This window comes from Lepidochelys kempii, chromosome 2, assembly GCF_965140285.1.
Source record: "Lepidochelys kempii isolate rLepKem1 chromosome 2, rLepKem1.hap1, whole genome shotgun sequence".
Classification (NCBI taxonomy): domain Eukaryota; kingdom Metazoa; phylum Chordata; order Testudines; family Cheloniidae; genus Lepidochelys; species Lepidochelys kempii.
In genome coordinates, this window is record NC_136381.1 from 20,473,832 (window position 1) to 20,487,022 (window position 13,191).

Here is a 13,191-nt window from a genome sequence, read left to right on the forward strand (position 1 = left end):
TGTGAGAATGGCGACCAGCATGTCCCTTGGCCCGCGCCACTTCCCGCAGCCCCCATTGGCCTGGAGCGGCGAACAGCGGCCAGAGGGAGCTGCGATCGGCCGAACCTGCGGAAGTGGCAGGTAAACAAACCAGTCCGGCCCGCCAGGAGCTTTCCCTGAACAAGCGGTGGACCGGCTTTGAGAACCACTGACCTAGACTATACTTAAAGTCTTACATGGAGGACGAGGTTTTGAAGGTCAAGGAGTGAGAACATGGTGGATTGGTGGATAGATGAGTGAATCAGAGAAATGCTGGAGTGGGTTGGGAGGGAGAAGAATGAAATGTAATGGAGGGAGGAAAAAGGGAGAGCTTAAATTATTACATATTTTTTCTGTCTCCTGGTAAATATCTAAACTTTGGATGGGAAAGGGACTGATACAGATAGAACCTCCAAATCTTTTGCTGTTCATCTATCACTAATTATGATTTCAGACAAGGAATAAGCAGCAATTGGGGCCAAAAGCACTCTTAAAAAACAAAACTCCCCTTCTCATAAAAATCTTCAACAGACAGTTTTTCATGAGGCACCCACTGATTATTTATTAACCCATTTGCTGCCATTGGTACCAACTTGCATTTCAATGGTCGTATGGTTTAACTTATTTCAAACACTAATAATTGTATCTTACCTTTATGATACTACAAAAATGATATAGTGTTCGGAGGTAGTAAATACTACACTAAAGTAACACAGACTTGGGCCACAATCAGATCACTGGGGGTGGATCCTAGCATCTGCATGGAGTTCATTTGAAGTCAATGGGATTGCACATAGACACAGCTCTGACTTCAGGATCTGGACTTTTCATTGTAAACCTGAGTTTTAGAATGGCTTATAACCTTCTCAAACACTTTCCCTTTGGGCTGAAACATTCCATGGTTGGTCTCAGCCAAAGGGTGAATTTAGTGGAAAGTCTGAGTAAATCCATTCAATGGATTCAGTGCTGTCAGAATTTACATAAACAACCAAAGTAAAACAAGCATCCCTTTCCTTCTTTAAAATCATTTAAGATACTTTTTTCTGCACCATGAAAAATCAAACAGTCCTAAACCACCACTAAATCTGAACTCTCCAGATCCTTCCTTGTACAGTATCAGCCTTGTCCTTTCTGAAAGCAAAAGCAGTAGGGGTAGAAGTCACCCCTATGCAGAAAGCAAGCACCAGGTTTACGCATCACTTCTGTCCTCCTGAGGGCTCACGTGGGATATAAGTGATGAACAGGCTTTGTTCTGACTTTCTACAAAGAGGTGAATTTCAACCTAGGTGAACAAAGGCAAATGTTTCTATTCACCATAAGAGAACACAAAAATCTGGCTTTTATAGATCCTGAACTCACCCTGTTGTTGTGTCATTTAAATAATAGTGACCCTCTTGTGAGAAAAAGCAACATCCAGCTTGAAAGAGGAGCCTCAGCTTATACCTCTGAATGCAGTAAAAGTCATCAGTGTCTCTCTCACGTGACTTCCTCCAGGTTACTTTGAAAATGTTTCTTAATCTGGGGAAACAAAATCTGCTACAAAGGAAGCTGATGTATGAGGCTTTGTTCAGAACTTGATGCTTTGAATGCTTTGTGACTCTTCCCTCACAGAGCTGGATAAACATACCCTGCTTTTGGTCAAAGGCAGCAGCCAGTAGATCAAATAGCCAATGTTACTATGTTTGTGTACTTCCTCTGATCAAAGGAAGCACATTCCAAGTATCTGAAGCACACAGCAGTTGAGAAGACCCGCCTCCTATGTGACAGCTGCCATCTTGGCTGACCCAGTGGGTATTTCTAGAGCAAAAGGCATGAGCTGCAAAAGGTTGAGCTAAACAGCCAAGACAGTCTTCGGCCCGTAACAGTCTTCTGTCCTCTGCAGATCAGATGCAGTGGGGAACCTATAACATACTCAGCGGGTTACACTTATTCACATGATATTCTTTAGGACAGATGCTGCTACTCTTAGTCAAATAAGGCATACTTTGCTCCAATGCAGAGGGCCAGCAAAAGGCCTGGAGCTTGAGTGGTGTGTAGGTGTCTGCTTTGGAGGTGAATTTCACCCAGAACGTCGTGTCTTACTCCGCGAATAGTCCCAAATGAAATTCTATTGACGGGTCTCCTCATGGAGTACAACACTACTCTGCATGAGTAAGGGTGGTAGAATTTGGCACTTTATGAATAAACCATGAGCAACACAAGTACTCTTGATCCTGGAGAAGAAAGGCTTCATGGTTAAAATGGCCCTTCCATCTTGTATTTCCATTTTGAAGCCGCTCCACTGACTCAACCTCCCCCACCTACCTAACATGTACTTACAGAGAGGCTGGCCACTGAAAGAGGAAGCTTGCAACATCAGCTGTGATTGATTTTAGAAGCTACCATGGCATTGCATAGTTCATCCATTCTTTTGGCATCCTCCCTCTACAGCCTTATGTTCAATGTGTCACTGTATCACTCCATCCTATGGGCTGCAGTGTTGGGTGTTTTTGTAGGATTCCTTCCAGTCACATAGAGCAAAGCTGGTTGTTTCCAAGCATTTGTCTAAAGGGAGACCTAGCTGTGAGAGACAATTGTATTCAGTGAGCTGAGTGAAAAGTTTCATACATAAAAGGGAATTGGCTGATTAGGACATTCCTGATGGTTTTGTATTTGAAAACAAAATCTTTCATCTCAAAATCTTTGTGTTTTTCCCACTGCAGTTTAGCATTAGCATAAGGAAGGTTTCTCCAGGGAAAAGGGCGTGAACACTCACAAGGGCCTGATCCAATGTCCACTGAATTCCTCTGTAGTCTTTCCATCGACTTCAATAAGCTTTGGGTCAGGTGCATTATGAGATGAATAAATAATCAACTATCATGTACTATGTTGCCTGCTCCTGCAATGGACAAATTTCAGGTTCCTTGGGATAAAAAACAAACAAATCAAAACATGGATCCAAGGGCCAGGACACCACAGATCAAAAGTGTGGTGCTTTACCCTGAGGTAAGGCCAAAAACGTATAAGCACAGGATTTATGAGACTATGCTGTTAAGTGGACGGAAAGCAAAGTAGTAACTTGAGTAAACAAAATAACAACAAGGAGGAAAAGATTTACAGACCCACATTTTATATATCTAATTTACAATATAGCCTCTTCAAACCAATTTATATGACTCTATAAAACTTTTACTACAAGCCTGAACTACAACCGACGATGAAAGGGGAATATTTAAAATAATTCTGGGATGGTAAATAGCAAGGTAATCCTGCTTCTTACCTGTGAGAAAACTAAAATCCCAGAACACACTTCCTGATTCTCAGCAGGCTGGATGCTCAGTACTTTCTGAAAAACAGGCCCCTCTAAGCTGTCTCAATTTGGGCAACAAAAATCACCAGTCACATTTGAAAATCTCTGGAATATTAAAATAGCGAGTTATTGCAAATAAGAGCAGCATTTATTCATTGTATTTATGTAATGTGAATGATCTGAGCTAGTGCTAACTTAGTGTGCTATGTAAAGATGAAGCAAACTCAGAAGACTGCTCTCGAGATGAGTTTCGAAGTCCATTTCATCTAATAATTTATTGACTGATTAATCTGCCATACAAAAGAGAAAGTTGTGGACAGATGCTATGCTGTTTACAGAGCTGTCACCAAAGCAGCAAGAAAGGATGTGTTAGAGAGCTTATTCCTTCACTCTCCCACTTCCCTGGTCCTTCTCGCATGAACAGAGAGCAACAATACCCGAAGTCCGAAGGTGCAAACAATTCGATGTTTATTGGGGTGAACTTCCAGCAAGCTTAAATACAAGTTCCTTTTTCCTTATTTTCGAATCCCAACTTACTTCCTGTTTGCCCCTAATTTATATAGTAATATTCTTAGCTATACCTTAACCAATCATTCTACTGACATTTAACTAACCAATCCTAACATATTGTAACATGATTAGCTAACCAATTATATCCCACCACAATAATTAGATTACACCCAGCAAAATTAATTATACAGCAGACAGAAACAATCACAGAACCAGACAGAGATTATACAGACAAACAATAGCAAAGTGGGAACTATAATGACAAGACAATACAGAAGTGAGGATTTCACATCCCAGCTATTGATAAGTGATTTCTTGCCAGACAGGATGCTATCAAACTAAGTTTCCTTTTACATTTTCTAGGCACTTCCCTTTCTCTGGAGGTGATAGGAATACAATCCTGTCCTGATAGTGCCTGACAACCCAATAGCACCTTACTTCAATGTGACTAGTTTGGAATGTGAGGATGTGACTGTTCGCTTCCTAGCTTATGGCTGCCTCTGCTGCTTAGCCAAAGGCCTTAGCCTAAGAACAGGGCCTCAGACTGTCACAGTAAGAGAAGGACCTTACACTGGCAGACAGTGATTTTGATTCTTTCTTTTATACCTCTAACTAGCCAAGTGATAAGAATACACCTAAATTCTTAAAGTACAGGCCTTTACAGACAGGCCTGAATATCTATATCCTATCAGGATGCATTGGCTGTTGATGAACTATAGTAGAAGAATGACCAATTTGCCTTGCAGAATGGACTTTTATTGATGTAATGCAGTCATAAGGCACAAGACAGATATTTCAGTCAAACAAACATGAATGGTGTCTCGCCTGCGAAGTCAATGATAAGACCGGAGAAAGTGTTGTAACTGTGTCGGTTCTAGGATATTAGAGAAACACGGTGGGTCAGGTCCAATCTTTTATTGGACCAACTTCTGTTGGTGAGTGTAGTAAGGTGGTGTGGCTCCCCGCCGCCCCGGAGAGGGCAGAGCCCTTCCGGGTGCAGGAGTGGGTGGAGCCAGGAAGCTCTGAGCCCGCCCCTCAGAGGGTCAGGCAGTGACCCAAAGTATAAAAGCTCGCCCTCAGAGCTCACTGAGGGCCCAGCCACTGGGGAGGCCAGAGGCCTCCAGCTTGGCCCGCAACTGGGAAGCCCCATGGTGCAAGGTGCATGCCAGGAGTTGCTGGACCTGCCATGCGACTGTTACCCGGAGGAGTTTCCGGGCCTGCCCTGCAGCTGCTACCCTGAGGAACCCATGGTGCTGGACTCCCTGGAGGACACCGCTTGGACCCAGGTACCCCAAGAGGGGGAATTAGGAACTAGCCTGGGGACAGCCGACCCTAGTCTGGCTGGAACGCTGCCAGAGCCCATGTCAGTGTGTTGCGGCCAGGATCCCCGCTGACACAGCAGCGCCTCTTCTGCCGCTGCTAGGGCCCCGAACTGGGACTCAGTGGAGTGGGAGGGCCTGCCTTCTCCCCCTGCCACGCAGCTCGTGGGTGGCAGTCTCCCCCTCTTCCAGGTCCTTTAGAGGCCTGGGCCTGCTAACATTGAACTGTTTGCTCAGCCCCTGCCTGAGGGCCTGAGCTATTGACTTTGTTGCCCCGCCCTGCTCCAGGGGCCTGGGCCTGCTAACATTGGAGTGTTTGCTCAGCCCCTGCCTGAGGGCCAGAGCTACTGACTTGCTTGCCCCATCCTGACCCAGGGCCTGGGCCTATTTCTACATACTGTTTGCTACTGCTCAGCCCCTGCTGGAGGGCCTGAGCACCTGACTTATTATTGCCCCGCCCTGACCTAGGGCCCAGGCTTACGGTGCTTGTTTCAGTTGCTGCAAGGGCCACCAAAGGAGAGTCCTGTGGCCAGACTAATTTCCCCAAACATTATCTATGTGTCGTGAGCCAGCGTGGCTCCCCACTGCTCCGGAGAGGGTCGAGCCCCGGCTAGCCGCATTAAAGTGAGAGAGACCAGTTTTTGAGCTACACAGTGCTCTTCTTTAGATCTGGGAAAGGTAATGGGAGAGTCACAGCTAAATAAACAGATAGTTTAGCACAAGTAGTTAGCACATATTCTAAAGATAATTATGCTAAACTATCTGTTTGATTTTGTACTTAGCTGTGACACTGTTAGTACCTTTCCAGACCTGAAGAAGAGCTCTGTGTAGCTCCAAGGGCTTGTCTTTCTCACCAACAGAAATGGGGCCAATTAAAGATATTGCCTCCCCACCTTGTTTCTTTAATAGGGAGACAGACACACAGGAGCTGTTATATGGAGTAGTAGTCACTGTTGTAGGAACAATTGCCTGGATATATAGAGAAAAAGAACTAAACTTTCTTGTACTAAGATATAGTCTGAAATGTCTTTAGTAACCAACTGAAGGTACCTTTCCATGGATGAGACAGATAAGAATATTGTCCGTGAATGTTTTCATCAGTTACCTTAAAGAACACCCACTTCCCCATCAGCATTATTCTTCTGCTCTCTTGGCCAAGAGTTTTACAGATGAAAATTAGTTGCATCAAGTTTACATAGGTGCCTTTTTTATTTCTAAAACTCCAGGTTGCAGTCGCGTCTGCATTAGCACCAGTATTGACTGGTTTACTGAGGACAAGAAGTTTCAGACAAGCATATAGTTCTGTGAAGAGCCGGGGAAATGGAGGCAACCAGAATTCCTGCAGGGGTCTTTCTATGGCACAACTACTCCTCAACTGCACAATGCTCTCACAGTTTAAGGGCAAGATCCAACTCATAACCTAGGGCATGGGTCAGGTTGGCCCAGGTCATCCTGGTTCAGTGACCTGCTACTTTTACCTACCCATGCTACCTTTGTGTTCAATCTAAGCTTTCATTTCATAATACCAAGGCACACATTTTCAAAGTGGCCTCAAATTTGTGGGGACAAACTTATGACACTTGGGCCCATATTTTCAAAACTTGATGCCCAAAATCAAAGGTTACCTTTGAAAATTTGAGCCTGACTCTCTCGCCTTTTTGGTCACAAAGATAACTTTCTAAATATGAGCCAGTAGTAAACCAATCCAGTGATGTCTGCCTGAGTTGACAGCCTGAAAACAGAGCTCTCAGAGATCTGACCTGCTCCCATTCATTTCAATGGGCCATTGGATCTAAAATGTAATGCTGACCATTTAAATGTCAGCATTGATAACTATTTCACTCCTGAGAAAAGCACACTACGAAGAAGAGAGATAATCACGAAGCTCTAAACAATCTACTGTGAGTGGCATCTCATTTTAGTACCACAAGTGGGTGGAGTTTGGGAGAATACGACCACTTGGGATTTTTTTGTTTGCTTGTTTCAAATCTGACCTCTAGGCTAGAGAGATCAGATATGTGACGGGATCCCTGGGATGCGGGATGAGACCGTGGGATCACTGTGCCCCCCTAACTCTCCAGCCTGGGCTATCGCTAACCATGCTTTGCTAGTGACAAGCAGCAAACCGCTCCAGGCACTGTGATCACTTTGCACAACAGAATGTGGAGCCCCACACCCAGCTAGATTGCATGAATACTCCCAGAGCCACTTATGAATCGCACAGAGAAAGGCACCAGCCAACTCCCCCTCAGCTCCCAGCCTTGTACCTCAGGAATATACCGTCTTGTACTGCTCAAGACGAGCAGTTGGTTCACCACTTCATCAGTGGAAAGTGGAGATACACCAGCCTTTGCAAACCTGAGCAGATTTACCACACACTTCGGGCGAACTCACTGGTAAAGATAAACAGTTAAACAAATGTATTGACTACAAAAGATAGATTTTAAGTGATAGGCAAAAGGTCAGAGTTAGTTACCAAAAGAAAAGAAAATAGAAGCATGCAGTCTAAACTCTCCCCCCTAGTATCTGGACGCCTCCCAAACCGATAGCATATTTTAGTGACAGCCATACAACACAATGCTCATAACTTCATATGCATTAATGATATACATATTTAGATAGAACAGTGACTTTCAGCAGACCATAACGTTTCCCCTGATACCTCACATGGCCTGCTTTATGTGCAATATCACAATTATATATAAATGAGGAATATTGGGGTTGCAGGAGGCTCCCCCAAGGCATAGAATGTCACAAGCTGCTACTGGTTTGAATGGAAGAATATTCAGAACCATGGGTTGAAAGCGCACTATAAGCATTGGTATTTCTCAAGCACCAGTGACAGAGAGGTATTGCCCAACTCTGAGTGTCTCCTAGACCAGTTGTTCTCAAACTAACTGTGGGTCGGGACCCCGAAGTGGGTTGAGGTCACCATGGCTGTCTTAGACTTGCTAGGGTCTGGGGGCCAGGGCCAAAGCCCGAGCCCCATTGCCTGGGGCTGAAGCTGAAGCCTGAGCCTAATTAAAAGTGGAGTGTAATTGAAAGAGATGAGACTGACTCTATGCACGTGCTACTACAACAGCACTGACAGAAATACCCATGCTACTTTTGATCAAGTTAGCTTGCTAAAAATAGCCGTGAAACCACAGCAGCACACGTGTCAGCATGGGCTAGCTGCCCCAGTTCAAGCCCACCTAGGATGCTAAGTACGTACTTGGGCAGGTAGACCATGCCACCATGGCTTCACTATTATTTTTCATGAGCTAACTCAATCAAAGCTAGCTCAGGTATGTCTGCATGTGCTGCGATCTCACCTGCCAATTGCAGCACAGACATACCCAGAGAGTGCACGTCACAGATATCATCTAATGCAGTGTTTCCCAACTTGGACACCGGTTGTTCACGGAAAGCCCCTGGCGGGCCAGGCTGGTTTGTTTACCTGCCACGTCCGCAGGTTCGGCTGATCGCGGCTCCCACTGGCCGCGGTTTGCTGCTGCAGGCCAATGGGGGCTGTGGGAAGCAGCGGCCGGTACGTCCCTTGGCCTGCGCCGCTTCCCGCAACCCCCATTGGCCTGCAGCGGCGAACCGCGGCCAGTGGGAGCCGCGATCGGCCGAACCTGCAGACGCGGCAGGTAAACAAACCAGCCTGGCCCGCCAGGGGCTTTCCCTGAACAACCAGTGTCCCAAGTTTGGGAAACTCTGATCTAATGAATCCTCACAACACTTTAGTGAGTTAGCTAATTATTATTATCCCCATTTTACATATGGGAAAACTGAATCACAATGGCCTTGTTTCCACTAGCATTTTTTTTAAGATCTCCCACTGCTGCAGCTCCAGCATGTTAGCTGGGGTTCTTTCAACCCAAAGCTCTTGTTAACTTTTACTCTGTGCAAGGTGGTGTCAGGAAATAAATCAAGGGATACATGGCTGTCCGACCAATAGATGACTGGCACAAACAGGACAACACAAGAGTGCTTTCACTTAAACTAAACTTTACTTAGTCTCAAGCACTTACACACGTCCAGAACAGGTTGTAAAACACCCGCAACCCTCAATAATTACCAACGCTGAGCATAGCTCTCGAGTGGTACCGTGAAGGGCTTCTGCTGGCCAGGCTTCCGTCTGCCGGTGGGGACCCAAAGATGCATCCGGAGGGAGCGTCCCTAAAGAGCCCCTCCTGAGAAGTCCCATTACCTCAAACTTTTTCCCTTTATTTATACACTATGACAAAACTCTGTCCTTATCTCTGTGGGTCCCGTGTTTCCTGGCAGATTTTTCTAGCCTCAGAAACTCACTGTGACCCTCCACATAACCCTTCTCTCTCTAGAGACAAGAGTCACAGTCTACTGAGCCATTTTCATCATAAGCCAGTGAGGAAGGTAAGGAGAAGCTATCCTCCCTTGCACAGTCTCTGTTGTCTCCCAGTCTCGGTCATTAATCAGAGGGGGCAAAATGGGGGAGCCCAGGCCCGCCCTCTACTCCGGGCTACAGCCCAGGGACCCTAATAGTATCAGCTATGGTAGCTGACCTTTCAGAAACATGACACGTACAATTCCCTGGGCTACTTCCCCACAGCAGTCCTCACTTCCTCAAGCTCCATTTCACCCTTACCTCAGGGTCTCCTTCCTTCTGCCTGATATGGTGTGTACTACTCAGCCTCTCCAACAGCACAACTTCCTCCCACAGCTCCTGACATCCACCCCCACCTGACTAACCGGGAGGCTTTTAACTAGTTTCAGCCAGTCCCTGATTGGCTTCAGGTGTCCCAATCAACCTAGCATTCTCCCTGCCTTCTGGAAAGTTCTTAATTGGCCCCCAGTGTCTTAACTGATCTGGAGCAGCTGCCTTTTAACTTATCCTGGTACCAGGGATTTGTTTAGCCTGGAGCTAATATATCTGTCTCCCACTACTTTTCTATAGCCATCTGGCCTTGCCCCATCACAATTAGTAATACAATGACATAGCCCTTAAAGAAAACTTGCTAAGCAAGCAGGTTTAAAAAGGTCAAACAAGAGATTTCCTTATGGTCATCAATTTACCAGATATGTTGTTGGTTTTTTTCAGAGTGTCCAGGCCTTGGGACCCTGACAAACATTCCCAGGGCACATATATATGGACTTCTTGTTTTTCTAAAATACATGCTGTGACGAAGTGGGAATGTTCTTTATGCTTTCTCTGAATACTGTGTCGGTGCCTCAGTTTCCCCTATGCATTTCTTAAGAATCTAGGTGGGGGGATAAGGGTGTGTGATTGTTGCAGAGCCTGAGAGGGCCAGTGTGATGGCGTGGACACAGAGAATGGCTAACACCTGGTCTCCTGGCAACTGTTGGCCTGGGCCCCTCCCCTGCAAAGGTGCCAACTGAAGGTGTTGGAGAACAAAGAGATCAGGTGACCTCCTGGCCCGGGAAAGAGACTAAGGTGAGAGAAGAGGCTGGAGAGTTTTCAGTTTGTAGCTGGCTGGGGAAATGGAGGGAGGGCCAGATGGACCTCTGGCCTCCCAGCCCCCGAAGATGGACCTGATTGAGGGGTCCTGTTCTCTGTACCTACAAGCTCTGTTTTAGACCGTGTTCCTGTAGTCTAATAAACCTTCTGTTTTACTGGCTGGCTGAGAGCCACGTCCGACCGCAGAGTTGGGGTGCAGGGCCCTCTGGCTTCCCCAGGAGCCCCGCCTGTGCGGACTTGCTGTGGGAAGCGCATGGTGTGGAAGGGGATGCTGAATGCTCCGAGGTCAGACCCAGGAAGGTCGAAGCTGTGTAAGCTTTTTGCCCTGGGGACAGTATGCTCACAGAGAGGAAGCTCCCGTAGAGTCCTGACTGGCTTCATATGGAGTAGTTCCAGAGCATCTCCCGGTGACTCCGTAACACATGCAGTTTCAACATTCTCAGCAAGAAGGGTGTGGGGTCAAGCCGCTCTGTCTGTGGCATCCCAAACTCCCTCCCTTTCTGCCTTGGTTACACTGAGGCCGCTACATGACCAATTTAAGACCTGCTGACTTGGCTATAAGCCAGAGTGGTTCAGTACGGCCTACTAACTCGAATACTATTAGCAACACACAATAGTGGTTCAGTACCACCTGCTAGCTTGGCTACTATTAGCAACAAGCGATAGTGATTTAGGCACTTTACTGGTTTGCCAAAATCTCCCTGAACAAGCAGGGCTAGCAACTATGGTTGTACTAGTACCACTAGGCTGCCTCTCCTTTTAACCACCAACCCAATTAGACCTGGTCTGAGAAGGGTTAGATAACACTATGGTAAGAACACGAGCTCATCAGTAGGGCTCCCAACAGTGGGAGATTTGAAGAAAATATCATAAAGGAGAGGCAAAGTGGAGTGCCCAAGGCATAGAGGAAGTTGGGCTCACAGAGAGGATAACAACTCAGTAACGCTTTTCTTCCAGCCCTAGAAGAGCCAGCCAGTATACACAAAGGCCTTGCCTTCGGTACATCTACCAGATGGAGTTCACTTTCACTTCTGCAACATAGGCAAATTTCACACCAACAATGGAAGACTCCCCTTCTAGGTCACATCACAGAAGCCCTAAGTAAGCAAGGGGCCTGCAAAGTGCAAGCAAGTCATATGCCTCCAAAGTATTGGAAAAAGATTGTCTTGTTAATTATATTTTTCCTTATACAGGGTTTTCTCCCATGCGGTGTCTGACAATGGCACCAGCCACTGAACTACTCGAGGAGGTGTGACTATTTAAGTGATGAGGAGCATTGTTTTCATCTATATCTTGTAGTCTCTTTGGGTCTGACTCAAAGTCACTTGAGTCAATGGGAGTTTTACAAGTTACTTCAATGGGCTTTGGATCAGGTCCTTTTATGCTTAGCGGCAAGTTTTGAGAAATTTCTAAGGGCTGGTGTGAGGCACAACATAGGTATATTTTCTTGTAGCATTGACTGGGATCTGGGTTACATCTTTCACAAGCTGCCAACTTGCATTAGCAGGATCTTGGAGGATATGTCTTCCCGAGAGCGTCCACAACCCAACTTTCAATTATTGCTTGCTCATACTTACTGTCTGACCATAGCACTGTCACATCACTGTATGTCAATATAAACATTTGACCGGTGAAGTGCTTACTGTCTGTACCTGAGGAGGATGTGAAGCAGAAGTTATTCCATTAGTATTAACAAGGACATGACCTTTGCTTTTCACAAATACTGAGACAGGTGAGTGTGGATGATACAGTGAGCTAAAAATGCCTCCTTGGGGACCAACAGAGAGCCATTGGGGGCAGCTATGATGTTGTGAGCTGGTTTATGGAAATATCTATTGGGAACATGAAAGCATTTTTCCAATTAGCAGGTGAGTTGAGTCAACTAATCTGTGTCTGACAGAGATCATGAGAGGATACACTCTGTAACAAGTTTAGCCAGGAAGAATAAAGTTTGAGCGTTCAGCTGGCTCTGTCATCTTGCTCTCAAAGAAACCTGAGGAATAAGAAGCCCCTTCGTTTCAGGCTGAAATCCCAAAATACTCTTTCTTCCCATGAGAGCTTCTCCCTATGTAAACAATGCTGGTCAAGGACACCATTTATCCCATATGATTTTTCCTGCCTTTCCTTGAAAGCTAAGTCTGGCTCGCCAGAAATTAGCATTCCATTTCCATATTACGCTCTGTAAAATGTTAAATAAATTAACCAAGTCACCAGCATATATTTCCAGCTGTGCTGCTCTATAGGAACCAGCTGGCCTGATGAATGTATTCACATCCATATTTAAAAACTGAAAACAGAAAAACTATCTTTTAAATATAAGCAAACAGTATCACCTTATCTCAGTGAGACACCTTGAATACCACCAATGAATTTTACTTCACACCCACCGAAATAACTAGATGAAATGTCACACCCACTCTTTTTTTTAGCATCTATAATGCAAGATATATTGTATGTATATTCTGTTCTGACTGAACAAACTAGTGAGGATATCCCAATAAGGAGATCTGTCACAAGGACAAAAATATTTATGTTGGGGGGGAAGCCCTCAGTTCTTGTGAGTAATCGTTAGCATTGCCAAGTTACTAACCATTTTCCAAGCCATAAGAAAA

General features: G+C 45.6%; 1 long non-coding RNA gene across 1 annotated transcript in view; it reads left to right on the forward strand.

Annotated features, from left to right (window-relative positions):
* The window catches only part of LOC140905845 (uncharacterized), a 59,697-nt gene that overhangs the window by 22,758 nt on the left and 23,748 nt on the right, over positions 1-13,191 (forward strand). The gene's annotated exons all lie outside the window — the stretch shown is intronic.